Raw genomic sequence first — 16,121 nt, 5'->3', positions numbered from 1 at the left:
AGAGACAAAGCAGCACAGTAGGGATGCTCTTATAAATTTTGGTTTATTTTTTCTTGCTATAAACTACCTGAGAAAAAAGTCTGTTGGTCAAGCCTTGGGCTTCTGTAAGAGACAAGCAATAGAGGGAACTGCCAGAAATCCCAGGCTATCATCAAAAAAACCCCATTGTCCTCAGGCTACGACAAAAATGCTGCTGCTCTTTGTCATCAACGTCTAAGCAATCAATGGTGAAACTCTTTCCATTCCCTGGGCTTTTTTGCCCTTCCTCTATCTCTCCACCAGCTGCCTTTCTGTATCCTACTGTAATAATTTCTCTCATACTTTGCAATAGTGATTGCTAAAAATACCTCCCTGCACCCTTCCACCTTTCCAGGAGGTAGTTACTGTGCTGTTTATACACTCATCCACTATGGTGTCCCATAACATAGGAGCATGTGTTTCATCAAACCTTAACAACATGAAATAGTTAAAATATATATTTTCCTGACAGCACTGAGTGAATTCAATACCTTACTGTGTCACAGTATCACAAGAAGCCATCTCCATTCACTTGTTTTACTCTACTGGGGAAGGTACAGTGTTCATATCATATTGTGCAAACACTTTGTATTTACAGGACATCGAGATTTATTATTCTCTGTATATGTCTTAGAGCACAAACTACAACAATGGTGGGAAACATGCACATAACTTAGAGACACTGAAATATTCTTTTGATATACCAAGCGCTGAAGCCAGAAGTTATGAGTTGCCACATGGCAGAACAGAGGCAGAACTACAGTCAGTGACAGCTCTCTCCCACCCACACCATTTTTGCCATCTCACCCCTCCCCTCTCCTCTAGTAACAGGAGCTTCCTTTATGCTCATGGTTCTTTATTAAAATTTTTATTATGAATATACTCTCCAGCTGTACACACCTATAGCTGTGGAAGCACGATAGAGACAGCAGCCTTTGGGATAATTACACTCCATTCAAAATTACGGTGTGTGGCTTAAACAAGCATCTGTTCACAAGACATGTCAAACAATTTCAGGTTACTTGCTTATAGATGAAGGCTTCAGCCTTCAGAAACTCTTACACAAAACCAATATTGAGCATTTTATTCCATTAGATACCTAAATTTATTCTTAGCATTTTTGACTTTTATCTGTTCATTGAATCAAGAAAATATGTAGGCCAGATAATTACTTTCTAGGAAGTAACAAATCCAAAATTAACGGAAGAGCAATGGTAAAAGAAAGTAAAAATCATTACTGAATAAAGCCAAGCCACATTGCATGGTAAAAGTAATCAACTGTTAATGCAGCTTAGTTTTAATTCTCTGCTTTTTAATTTAATCCTTTTCTTATCAACTGCAAACTGACGTAAGAGCTCAGAGTGCAGAGCTGTAATTGTCAGCATCATTCAGGCACAAAAGCAGACCTCCAGAGTTCATGTGAGGTTTTGTGCATTTTGGATTGTTTTTTTTTCTACTGTTGTATGACTGTAACTTGCCATTCAGTTTAGATGAGAGTATAGAAGCTTCGTCTTTCCCATTAGTAATGGGTACCTGACCTTCAAATAATGTGAAACTTTCTTTGTTAAAATTGAGTTCTACAGTCCAACTTTTCTGTATGTTCCCTTCTGTGGCAAGAACACTGTAAAACTAGGTGTATGACTTCTGTATACCTCTTATCTCCCCTAGACAAAACAAGGTGTCACCAGGTTGGCAGGCTTCCAGACTTTTCTAATGGCCACATGCTGCCCAGAGAGGCTTGTCAGAAAGGTCTCAGAGGACCAGAGGATCTCCTCCACCCACATACTCAAGGAAAGGCCAGTTTTAGGATGCTGGCAGGACACTAGCACTTCCTTAGCCCTGTCATAGCTAGTTGACTTTGGGCCACTTTCATAACCATCTGTGGCTTTAAACTTCTGTCAGTAACAGGCATATGATCAATTGGAAGATTCATTATACCCATTCTGTACCTGGGCATCTTATTCTGCTTATGTCATGATATGCAAAGTGTATCTTAAAATAAATAAAGGCTCCTAAACATTTTCCATACCTCAGATAATGTCAACTAAAATCTCAGCAGAATTTGTGTTACATTAAATTAAAGTGGCTCAATCCCTTTAGTTTAAATACATTGATTCTGCATAAACCAATGAAAGAACCATCAGGGTATAAAATTACATGCTCAGGCAAATGATTGTAACATTAAGCTTGAAAAAAAAATATGATTTGAACAGCAACAAATCCAAGTTTATGCTACAATTACATGAGATTGCTGTATGCTTCATTGTCTGTACAATCAAAATGATAAATTGGTAACACACTTTAGAGATCTATTTGAATAAGGAACCCCATAGTGTTATAAATTTAACTTCATGGTCAGTGAATAATTTTATACTTACTGTCACACTAAAATGAAATCCTGTATAATATATTAACTCTCAAGTGCAGGGGTGTTGCTGTTCCTCATATTCCATGCTGACCAATTAACAGGATTGATTGCAGCTATAAATTAATTTAACTGAAACTATAAACTGATTTTATGGTTCAGACGACAGATCATTTTATTCCTTCCTGTGTGCTCTGTACAACACAGTCGTCAACTGTGATACGTCTTTCCAGGCCACTGCGCAGTTCTTATTTTCTTTTTTATGTATTTCTGTCATTGACTGTATTTCCAGGCCTCTCAGTCACATTTTAGCTCTATTAGAAGCTCTGGTGCTGTTTATTTGGCATGGTTTTCTCCCAAAGTATATAAAATACAAGAAAGACTCCCCCACAGGACTTCAACTGACCTTGAATTTAATGAGTAGTAGCAAGGAGAGATTACTCTGATGAGAAAGCTTTACTGAAATGGTTTAAATAGGCTTCTTTGGCCCAGAAGATTGTAACATGACAGTGAATTTGTAGTGTATCAACAGTGTTTGTATCTCCTCGGTCTTGATGGAAAGAGTTTGACACTGTTTAAAAAATTGTTTAAACATTTTTTCAACAGAGTAACTCTACCTAACACAGGAGAAGCTAATATCAGAATAATACCAGAAAATCTATATCAGTTTATCAATCATAACACTCTACTATTTAAAACTCTAGTGGAGCCTGTAGGATTGAGAAATTGCTGAATATGTTGTATTGCTGCTTTATAACAATAGTGTCAGCTTCATGCCAGGCTTAGACAAGTAGCAGAAGCCTTTTTTGAAGTGAATAGTAAATAGTCTTCCTTGTGAATGGGTTTGCTTACTTTTGTAGTGTAGTTTTCTTTTCATGGAATTATTTCTACTAAGTCAAAGACTTTCTATCGAAGAATATTAATAATTGGTTTTCTTTCACATTTTTGTACCTGAGACATGCTCTTAGAATTAATTCCTTGCTTGGAAGGCCCAATACAAAACCACCTGAACTGGCACAAGCTCTTAAGCATTTGCTAACCTTGAGGCACTTTTGAGCATATTGTTTACATTCAAGATATTAAAATTAGTTTAGTAGACTGTCACAAACCATGGGAATACCCATCTGTTTAATGGTATCTCTATTCAAACCAGAACTAAAACTAGAAAAAATTGCTTGATAATACTAGCTTCTTCAACAAAATAACCCATAAGACAATTCTCTTAAGCTTGCTCCCTTTACTGCAGCTGTTTAAAAACAGCCTCTTCTCGTTTTCCGGTTAAAAAATGTGAAAATCTTCTAAAAGCCCACTGTCAGATAGAATTAGTTTCATCAGGATGCATACTGATTCATACTCCTAAGAATCCCAATTGAGCTGACTACTGATCCTAATTCTGAGCCCTGCAGTCAGCAATAATGATCATAGAATCACAGAACCATAGCATCATTAGGGTTGGAAAAGACCTGTAAGATTGAGTCCAGCCAGTAACCCAGCACTGCCATGTTCACTACCAAATCATGTCCCTGAGTGCCACATCCACACATATTTTAACTGTCTCCAGAGATGATGACTCCTACACTTCTCCAGGCAGCCTGTTCTAATGCTTGAGAACTCTTGGTGAAGAAAGTTTTCCTCGTCCTGCTGGCCACACTCTTGCTGATACAGGCCAGGATACCATTGGCCTTCTCGGCCACCTGGGCACACTGCTGGGTCCTGTTCAGCTACTGTCAACCTGCATATCCAGGTCCTTTTCCACTGGGCAGATTTCCAGACACTCTTCCCCAAGAAGAGCAGCAGCAGCACAGCATGGAGTTGTTGTGACCCAAGTGCAGGACATGGCATTTTGCCTTGTCGACCCTCATACAGTTGGCCTCAGCCCATCAATCCAGCCTGTTCAGATCCCTCTGCGGACCTGTCCTGCCATCCAGCAGATTGACACTCCTGCCCAACTTTGTGTCCTCTGTAAACGGACTGCAGGGGCACTCAATCTCCTGGTGATAGTAAAGTATGAACATCCATGATTTAACTTCCTATCTGATTACCCATTCTGGTACTCAGTGCTTGATAATCTTTAATTCTTACCTACCTGAAGAAGAAATGGCATCTATTAGACGTGGTATAAATGGTGATATATGTGCCGCAGGTGGTATGAACATCTCTGTTTATGAGGTGCTGAACTTAGAATTTTGGGATGAAAGATTTGATTAAGAGTTATTTGCTTATTTAAAATTGCATTACGTGGAGAAAAGCAATTTTCTAGGGACTTTATTTGTCATGTTGTCATATTATTCTTTCATTTAATAATTTAAGTATTTAGTAAAATAATAGCCTATGTCAAAAGTTTAAGCCTGACAATAGATTATAACCTCAAGTCTGCCTTGCTAATGAATCAGAATGGTTTCTATGCATATAAATAAGAATTTGTTGGCAGCATGTGTTGCAAATAGTGATTAAAACCCTAATTAAAACTAGTTGGAAAAGCTGAGGCGGAATAATTTTAATCTTGAGATAGTCTGAACACATCATAATAACAAAACGGTGAAAAAAAGGGTGAGGAATAGAAGAGTGCAGGTCAAGGAAAATCACCTTCTCCTTCCTCCTTTTGCTAACATACAAGGAAAAGGAGGGTCTTCTAGTTTTTAAAGGCTGTTTCCAACTTTATTCAGATGCATTCAGGAAAAATACTTACTGTGAGAATAAAGAAAGAACATATGGAAAATACAGGTGACTCACTGAGGTGAACGCTGAGGTGAACACTTCAGAGCCACCCCTGAGATGTGCTCAGCCTGTCTGTCCTCCTGTAGGGCTTCATAGCCCTCACAATTGTAGGCACCAAGGACAAGATGAGGAGCTGATCTCTGCAGATCCTCTCAGGAAACAGCAAGGGGCAGTTTTGGCCTCTCCTCTGACAACAGAAGGCATTTTGGCAGTCTGACTCTTATCCCATCCCAAGTGTTAGCCTCCGCCAGTGTTCTTGGTGCTCTACACCATCTGCAGATACTGGCAGGCATCACTACCTGTCATGGTGTTAAGGGGCTTTTTCATCTATTTCCACTTTTTCATCTTGACTCCCCTAAGACCAAGTGACTGAAACCTGCAGTGCATCATAAAGCAAATAGAGGAAAAAGTACTGGTACGAAGAATTGCAGGTTGGTCCAGATAGAACATTCCCTGAATGTGAACGAAGATCTGTCTTTGCACTAAAACCCTGCACATCTCCATTGGAGCCCCACAAGATTCTAAGGTTGGTCAGAGGTCAGTGCTCACTCATAGTATTTCTTAGAAATCCAGTGACCTTCAAGTGAATGGGTTGAAAGAAACAACCACATGCTCAACAATTACTTCTATGAGCTTTATATATGTGGGGCAAAAAAAGAGAGAACACCTGCAATCTTCCCTATGAGTTTGGTGAGACAAAAGCCCCTGTGGAGGAGGCAAGTTCTATGTTGCTTATGGAGCACAGCAGCAAAGTCTCTGGTTTCAGTAAGTGTCTGAGGACCATCTGATCTGAGCCCTGTAGTGACCTCCAGGGAGAGAGGAAGTGAAGCTGCTGGCTCTTGCTTAGATTAAATTTCTGTTGTTACAAGGAGGAAATTTGCTGCTAATTATTTAAAGCAATCCCTGCTGTAATTGTGTCTTTGTGAAAGTAGGAGCTAATGATGTCCATAGGTCAGGCAAAAACCAGGCAGTACTTCTCATATCTGTCTGCCAACTTCATATGATGAGGAGCAGCTTCATTCCGACAGCAGCCACTTCATCACTGCCACCCAGCCCCCTATGCCTGGCCAAACACTCCCATCTCATGGCAGAGCAGTTCCCACCAAAGCTCACCTTAGTGTATCAACCTGCCCAGCGGAAAGATGACAGTACTGCCTGATGCTGTGCCAGTGAAAGTTGTTTTCTGTCAGAGACTGGTTCTCATGCTTAGTTTAGAGAGTAACTGGTAAAATATTTACTGCAGATGACTAACATAAAGAACAACAGAAGTGGGAAACAGCTTCATATCCTTGGGAACACATTTAATGACTAGCAAAATATTCCATCATGTTATTTCATTTTATGAGGCCATGAATTCCAGTAAACACAGTGGCACTTCAGCGATACCTTTGTTCTCTAAGTTTCTTGGCACACAAGAGCAATGTCTTCTTTTTTCTGAGAGATGAAGATATCGCATCATTTGTTTTTGTACAAAACAAGATGAAGCCTGAAGTGATTTTACATTCTGTAGGATGCAGATATCTGTTATGTCATTCTTACCTCTTCAGGGACACATTCACTTTGATAAGAACAATGCAGTCTGAAATATGTGGGTGCTATAATGAATATAGTAGTAGTAATTTGCCGATCACAGCTCTTATCTTTGAGAAAAAAGGATGACTGAATAAGACTGAAGGAAAATGCTTAGTTTAAGCCAAGATGTTTATCAACCCTTTATAAAGCCTCTCATAATGAATCCTTCACAGTATTTTCACTCCAACGTTAAACACATTAAAACAGTTTTTGTTTAATAGTGTTCAACTGTAAAAGCACAAAATAATTTGGTCTAATATTGAGTTTCTGTTGTTGTGTTCTGAATTTGAACCTAGAGCTTGGAGTACATACAAAAGCTTTAAACACTTATGTGAAAAAGCACAGAATATTCCTACAGCTTTTTAAATTGTGAATATTTTTTTAATCCCACCTTCTCATATTTTAGACACCTAGGTCATATTTTTTGTTATGAATCTAAACTGTATCTAAGCTATTTTACTCACATTTCAGACTACTGAATACCATGGTTTAGTTGAGACTTATGACCTATCAAGTAGATATGTTACAAGGCTGGCAGTAGAAATCACTACAGTGGACTGATCTCAAAAGAGTTCTATGTTCAGTTGTGTATGTTTAGAGCATTTCATCTTAAAACATCGCTTTGTTAAGAACAAAACACGACTTATTTAAGAACTTCCATTTCTTGCCTTCATTTGTAACTGAATACAGGATGAATATATTAATCCTATAAAATGTAAGCTATTAGCTGAGGTTGATCCTAGTCAGTTAAATTGTCATACAGTGATATTGAAGTCAACGCTATGCCAACTGAAAGAAATAGTCTTTCCCAAGCTACAGAGATCAGTTTCTACCACCTATGTTTTAAATAAGTGTTAATTTTCTCATCATTCACTGCTGAAAACTAAGAGACAATGAAATAATTTCTACAGTAGACTGGATGCACATGAAGTATGAAAATTGTCCTAAAGAATCTAATGACTTGGAAAGACCCTTCTCCTAGAATGAGTGGAGCACCAGCCAACTTTCCTGCTGAGATCAAAATCAAAGCCAATATTAATGTGCTAAGCATGCTTCAAAAAGCTATTGTATGAAAAAAATGAGCATGCAGAACAGTTAATTGTATCTTGACAGGGGTTTCTTTGTTTGTTTGCTTATTTTTAGTTGTTTGGGTCGGGGGGTTTTTTTTGGGTTTTTTTGTTTTGTTTTGTTTTGTTTTTTTCAGTAGTAGAAACTATCACATTTGCAGATAATTCCTTTTGCCAATATTAATTTTTTTAAAAAAAGTTTATTTTAAAGAAGAAAAGATAACAGAAGCATAGTTATAGCTTCAGTATGAAGTTATCCCGCTCTTTCCTGGGTCAAAAATATCTGTCTGATGTCTTTAGAATATGAGTGTCCAGAGATGCATGGTACATGACGGTTTAACTATTTGACCTCAAGTAGATAAAAGATTTTTCCAAACACATTTGAAACTCTTTAATAAAGAAATTCCAGGTTTAAATAATGCAATAATGCTTTGTTTAGGTAGAGAAGAGAAATTATATGTCACATTACCGGTAGAACTGAAAGTCCCTGAGGCTGTACAAAATTCTCTGAAATACGGTGTAGCAAAATTCATGAGGACATGTCACTTTATCAACACTTATTTAAAATTATTTGCCCAACGCAACTATGCCCTTGATACCTATGAATGATGTGAATACTCCTAACCCACACAATAAAATCTTTGTCTAATAACATATAGTGAGCTGTCATTAGATATGTAATATTAAAAAGTTGTTATGTGAAGTGCAGACATAAGGACACTAAAGTGATAGTAAAAAAAGTCAAATGGCACTATTTTGGGCCAAACTCCAAGGAAGTAGAGTTTCAAAAATCCTATTATATCAATAATCTTTCTGGGAGACATCTGCCAGCTTCAGCGAAACCCAAGATTTGCAAATCTCAGAGAAGTCTTATGAAGACCTTCAATTCACTTACAAGGAGACAAACCAGTGTAAACATGCATGTGCTGTCTTGGCAAAGCCACCTGTCTGCCACCTATCCCTTTCCAGCTCCCTGTCCTCCCAGCTCCCATATGCTCTATGTTTTTTCTTATTTCCAGACTAGTTCCCTTGCTAGTTTACTCTCTACGTATTTTGCTCAAATTTTCATCTAGCCCCTTTCCTTTCATTTTCCATGTATATCCTCTCCTCCTTTCCCTGAGTTCCTTCTTATTTTTCCATCTGAATTTGATTGCTCAAGACTCAGATAAACTATTTGTCTTTTGAGGTTCTTCTTGTGGTATCCTGGATTTCAGCCCTCTTCTTCAAACTGTTCTTCCTTTTTCAATTTCTGTTCAGTCCTTTTTCTTTGCTTTTCTCTCCTCTTTTCTCTGTCATCCTTTGGTCTTGGTTGTCTTCAAGTATTTCCTAATGGGAAAGAGTTATGTCACGTTAACATTTTGTTCATTGTCTAGTTGTCATTTAACTTCTATGCAGTAAGGGTCAGACAGAAGAAATATTTCTGTTTCTGAAAGGCCATTTTCCAAGGTTGCCCTGCAGACTTGGGCAGTTTTGAGGGGACCACAGGCTCATAAGAACAGTAGCAGAGGATTTAGTCAGCTTGGTGGATGAGCATAGAAAATCTAATATCACCTCAGCCAAAAGACCTCAAATAATTAATTCTGAAGTTCCTTTTTCTGTCGACTGGTCTCAGTTTGGTTGAGCAACCTGCACCTTTTTCAAGAAGTATTACAAAACTGTCACAGAAAGAGGATGGTTCTCACCCTTACATCCTTACCCTTTTCCTGGTGGAGAGACCTGCCAGGTTGATGGGTAATCTCATGCACAAAGACACACATCCTTTCCCTTTCTGAACAAGCCTAAGATTTTATAATCTTGCTCTGTCTTGCAGCTCAGCAAGATTGATTCCAGTTATTCACTGCCAGATTTCCAATAACCAGGAGAAAGTTATAAGTGAAACTACAGGAACATTATATGTGTTCCCCACCAAAACCAGGAAAATTTAAACAGTCTCTGCAGTCCTTTTATGGAGGTGGAGGTGGTCAGCAATTTCAAAGTGACATCTGGTATAAATTTAGAGAGACTGTACTAATGCAAGCAGAAGAAAAATAACATTTTATCTAGACTGTTGTTACAATGACTATGAATTATTAAGTTACTCTGTTATTTTTTTTCATATTCATTAAATATTCACTATGAGACTTGCTCTTCCCACTCATTAGTAAATTGGCATTGGACAAGTAACTTGTTTGATTTCTATGAGAAGAGGACTTTTAAAGATGTTCATCAGACAATTGTCACTTGCAGGAGGCCACAAATTTCTTCAAATTTATTTTCTTGCAATCTCCAGTGTCTCCTCTTATTTAACCAAGCTTGGTCTGTTCTATTAGGAGAACTTCTAGGCTATCCTGTGCTTTTCCAAAGGAAAATACATAGAAATGTATTTAAAGAGTCTCTGCATTTAAAGCAGCATGTGTTCCCTTCAGCATTTTTCCTCCTCTTAGCTAACTAAAGTCCTTATAATTATAGATTAAAGAATAAACCTCTGACTGTTTTATGAAATTCCCACTGCTGAGATTTATTATTATGGAAGGTGACAATTCCTGCAGATAATAGAAATTTTTTAAAATCTATAATTTTTCACCAGCTAATATACTTTTTACAGTATAAACAAGCTTTAGGAAATGCTTGTGCTTTTATTCTAGGCAAATGATAATAATTAAAAAAATCTACCCATTTCATCCTTTTATTCTCCTAACTTACATGGAATAGAATGAAAGATGATTAGCGACAGGGATTTAGAAACAAGCTATAGAATTCAACTGAAAATTCAAACCCAGTGAGAGGTGTCTATAGATAATTAAATATTAAAAGTCATGTAATTCCATACTCTGCAGGAATAGGTCTGTTTCAGCATGAGGTTCTTGTTGAAACTATTTACATTTCACTCTTCACCCAAAAATCACATGCATAAGTTAGTCATCTGTTCTGGTTTCAATCATAGACTTTCCTTTGCAGCAAAATATTGCTGAAACACTGTACCTGTCATGCATTGCACAGCAGCAAACCAAATGATTTATGACTATCCAATAGCAATCTGATGCTTCTAATTTGTCAATCAACTATGCAAGCTGTGACAAAAATCAGACACGTTTCGGAAAGTGGAAACACATCTGGAGAAGCTCAGTCTTGTTTAGGTACTTTGCATAACCATCAATGCACCCCAGAAATTGTAAGGGAATTAGAAAAACTCCTTCCTGACAGCCTAAAAATTTATTTGAAGTCCTTCTACATGACACCTGCAGGTCCCTGTTTCAGGGACCGTATCATGGTGTGAAACTCCACAGAACTCCACAGACCTGGAGCAATCCTCAGGTCCAGCCTCAGGCTGGGATGTTTAACACTGGTACCCCAGTCCAAAGAAAAAATATTGTTAGTCCCCTTCTTCAGTCAGTAAATTCATACACTGTTTTTTCTCTTCCATATGGAGAAAATTCTTTTTCTTCTTCATCCTATTTTCAGAAAGAACAAGGAAAATGATCTTTTGCCCTCGTCCTATGTTTTTAAGCACTTTTCCTCTCCTCCATGTGGTTTCTTGCCAGTATAGCAGCAAGATGGTATGTGGCTTAAGCCAGACCCATTTGATTACTGAAGTATTTCTTTCTCTTAATGAGAGAAATTGGGCATTTGTTGACCATAAGTCTTGCCTTATTATTATGCGGTAATGTTTGCTCAGTGTTCCCTAACTGCTACTAACAGTAATAGCACCTATTCTTGGGGGAATCACAATGTCTTGCTATTAAGGCAAATGTACTTTTTCTGAAACCCTGTTATTTACAAGGTAAATTCTTCTCAGCATGATATCCATACAAAAGACGAAGGGTGGCTCACAATCTATTCAATTTCCCCTTTCGTCCACAACTCCAAAAATTAAAAGAAGAAAAACAAAAGAAAACCCATATGGAAAGTAATGTCTCTGAAGATCCGCCCTGCAGCAATCATAGTTTAACCTAGAAAATAAGTCCTGAAGCAGCACCTGGAAAAGGAAAATGATGACAGTCCTGATGGGCTTCCCCACTCCCTGAAAAGTGTGGCTCCTTAATAAGCCTGGCAGAAAGTTTTACAGATCCATGGATTATGATTTAGTCCTATCCTCACAGCCAGCTCTGCACTGAGCATAGAAATCTTTCTGTGCTAGTGCAAATTTACTGTGTTGATGGCATCATATATCCAAAATGCCTGTGTCTGAAGCTTGTATCTCTGTATCTTCAGAAGAGTTTTTTTCTAGAGTTGTTCCAATGATAGGGAGTACTTTGACTAAAAGTTAGAACTGATTTTGTAGTAAATTCAATTTTCTACTTGCAAATAAATGTGGAATTAAAACCTCTGCACTTGATGCCCAGTGACCCAGTAGGAAACCATGAGGCTTATGCTCATTAGGTCACATTAGAAGAATGTGTTTCTGATATGCAATCCTAATTACACAGGACTGTTGGGAGGTCATTTTACAAAGTAGGTAGTGATACCTAGGCATACTGTTGAAAACTGCTGCAATTGATACTAAAATTATAGTGCTATAGTTTACAGTGGAAAAAGAGAACAGATACTAAAGCTGTTGTAGAGTCTCTGGAGATAAAAATATGGCTTATTTCTGGTATTTTGAGTAGCTGTACTCGACATAATCACAGCCTTGCTTTAACGCCAAAACCCTTGGCACTTCCCAGCTTATGGACTTACTAATATGTATAAACTCACATAAAACAGTACTCAGTCCAATTTCCCTTTAGATCAGCAAGTTGTAGAGTCATAAAAGTATACAAAGAATTTACACCACCGGAGAATCAAGTTGACTTTAAGTCAGGTTGACTAAGGCTCTGCCATAAAAATTATTTAGGTTCTTAGTCCTATTAAGTTTTGTTTCAGAGAAATAGAAATTATAGATCTCATATCTTCAGAAAAACACAATCATAGCAGCTGAGTCCTTTAGGACAAGCTATACCTTCTTTTTTTAATCCCATGATTTGAAAGGTGGCAAGTCAGAGTCGTGATTTCTGAATATCACCATCTCGTATGTGGCAATCTGTTATAACGAGGACCATTAAAACTTTCACATAAGGGTCCCTGCTGTACCTGAAACTTGGGATTCCAAATCTAATAGCAGTAATTCCATATTTCATACATTTCTTTAAAAAAAGCAGAAACATGCCAACTACATAGCATTGGCTTACATAGTGATTTAAGCTTTCTGATGGATAACTAGATCAGGGAAAGACAAAATTTCAAGGACACATTGATCCAAACACTAACCAGAAGGCAGGCTCCCCTCGAAAGTTGCAGAAACTTTCATGACACCTTCTGTGGGCACACACACACACACTCTGCTGACAATATCTCTGTAAACCTCACATCGGATCTTCTACCTTCTACCGCAAGATCTTGCACCTTCTACTCCCAGATCTTGCCTATAATTCTTGCATGTTCAGGAGACTGCCACCACCTCCTCTAATCCTTCCCACCACTCTCTACACCTGAGTTATCATCCTGCACTTACTTCTTCCCCAGATCAAGCAATCTCACACCTGGCCTCTTCTGCTCTCTGGACCCTTTCTATGTTGGTTTAAGAGCCTTTACACATTCTCTTTTTTAGCAGCACATGCACCGTGTCCTTCCACTTACTGCTTTTTTTCCCATTGCTGAGCCTCTTCCCCTTCAGCCCAGCTTCTTATAGCTTCTCAACACTTTCTCCCCCAAAAATTTACTAAGGCATATATTTACTCTTTTGGGACATATAAGCCTGATTTCAATAACAGTAGTTTCACTAGCAGTCTACTTAAAGCAATACAGAATACTCCCCATAGGATAATTGCCCAAATTAACTAACATTCAAGGCATATAATTATCCTATGCAATGTTCCATGTGGATAGACTACAACACGTACTGGAGCTAGCTAATTGTAAGCAATACTACCAATGAGCTGTGTTAAGCAAAGATGGTATAGCAGTAACTACAGTATGGGCAGACCCTCAGGAGCAGAATTATTTGTAACTTCACTACCCAATACTCAGACAATTGTAAAACACTGCAGTCATCACATCCCACATTTGTTCTGATGGCCAGTGAGCCAAAGAGTGCATCTGAGGTCAGATTGCAATCATGAGCCAAACCCAGCCATTGCTCAATCCTTGTCATATGGGTATCAAAAACTGGAGTCTTTCACTGGTGGAAATTGCAGACTCTTTCTCTATATTCCTCCTTTCTCTACACATTATTCTAGGCAGCACTGCATGGATACTGCAGTACTTCTCCTATTTTTAACAGTGTGAGGCACTTGGCTGGGAATTCTCCATGCTCTAATGTGTGTTTGATCAAAAATTTAACTACCTCCTATAATTTAATTGTGAAATGAACACTTCCTGCTCCTGCAAATGATATTTCCATGGAAACCGCTCAGTACCGTTGCTACAAAATGAAGGGGGTTTACTAATGGGTCTTTTTATTTTTTTCTGAATATAAAATAGAGCTCTATTTCAGAGTCTTGGTTCTTCAGTATTTCTCATTTTTTGCAGGAAAATATATAACACGTTCAATGAATGAGGTATATAAACCAATCCATAGTACTATAATTTAGGAGCCTAAATTCTTGGCTCCATAGAGCTGAAGTTGAGAAGGGGCAGTTGAGAAGGATATATTATTTTATTCTTATAAAATATAAAAGTTATATTTTCTTTTTCAAATGGTTCACACAGAATGATAAAAGGTGTCTCTTACGGGATGATATATTGTGATTTCAGAAGATGATTTTAGGTTGTGCTGATCGGGAACATTTTGAATACAGTGGGAGCCTCCTGAAAATGAAGTAATTCGTTTCAGTAATGTAATCAACACAATCCTCATTCTAGGAAAATCTACTCTGGACTCACCTCAGAGGCACTATTAGCATGAGGGAAGCATCGAGGATAACATCCTAGCTTTCTAATACCGATAATAAACAACTGGTATGCTTGACACTGACAGGAATTAGTGGACTTCAGGTGGCAGGTATTCGGCTTTCCCCGAGCCAAGATTTTGGCATTTGGTCTCCAACTAGCAAAATTCTAAAGCAAATTCACTCTCTCTTATCTGTTAACATGGAAAGATAGGGTTCTTCTAGTGGTATTCACAGCCAAGTCTGACATGTCTCCCCTCCTCACTGACTTCTATTATATAAAGAATACTTCTATAATCACCTAAAAAGACCCCTCTCTCAGATCCACACAATGTAAATTCAGCTGTGGGTATTTCTCCCCACCTGAAGGCTACCTGCAATGGAAGGTGACGAGGATGCATATGCTTATCCTTAAACTATGTCTCTAAGGTTTCTTTCTTCGATTAAAAACGTGTTTTCTAAAAGGAAGACCACGAGAGGGCTGAAGTTCTGCAGTGCCTATCACCTTGAAATCTATGTAGACATCTAGTCGGTAAGTCCTGGATGACAAGCAAAGCATGTGAAAGCATGTGTGAAACCTGTTTTCCTGATATGATTTCACATCCAAGGGAATAATGGCAAGGTCTTGTCCAGAATTTAAATCAGTATTTGAAACAGAGCTATATCTATGTCACTGAATGCATACATGACAGATGTACTCACTTTTATCTTATTGAATGCAAAACAGGCTCTGTCTCCCACTTTTTTTGCATTTTTGCTGTTAATTGACAAGTTTAGAGAAGAAAAAGCATATTAAAAGGAGTCAAAAGGGGGCAACTTCCTGATGATATAAGAAGATGCCATGGTAGTTGTTAATGAAATCCCAACACAATGTGGCTAATTATATCTAGAGTTCTCAATTTATTACTTTTGATCTAGGATTATACAGTTTGCTTTCCCCTTGTTAATTGACTAGTTCAGAATTGCCTGAACATTATATCATCTCTGATGTGTCTGCCTTTTTTCCCTTTCATCTGTTTGCAGAACTCCATTTAGCAACACTGCAAGAGTTAATGCTATCTGAAGTCTTGATATTTGTGAGTGAGAGTGCCAAAATCATCTTTGACACTGGCTATCAGTCACAGTAGCTTCTACTGAAAGATAAGGCTTCCCCGGTTGGTTCCTATGTTTTTCAGAAAATGTTGCGGATAAGGTATCTCATGCTTTCTTGGTCCTGATATCTGAACTGCACCAGGTAGCAAATGACTCACAATTTAAAAAAATCCAAAACTGTAGTGTGCTGTTAGGATAAGTCTAAGGTTGTTAATACTAGATGATCAGTACAAGTAACTAGCGTCAGACCAATTAGATTAGGTGGAAAGAGCATCTTTAGATATCACTGTCTTTGTTCTTGTCTTCCACCCTGTTATCATCATGTTTTCCAAGGTCTTTTCACTTAGTTTCTCTCCTACACAATGACACTAGTATGAGGCATTTGCCGTGCAGCCCAGTTTTGGGTTAACTCATCATCTGAGGATCTTGAGGTTTATAGCACCT

This window comes from Lepidothrix coronata, unplaced genomic scaffold (assembly GCF_001604755.1).
Source record: "Lepidothrix coronata isolate B3197 unplaced genomic scaffold, Lepidothrix_coronata-1.0 Scaffold33, whole genome shotgun sequence".
In the NCBI taxonomy this organism is placed as follows: Eukaryota; Metazoa; Chordata; class Aves; order Passeriformes; family Pipridae; genus Lepidothrix; species Lepidothrix coronata.
The sequence above is the reverse complement of the archived record's forward strand: the minus strand, read 5'-3'. Positions refer to the sequence as shown.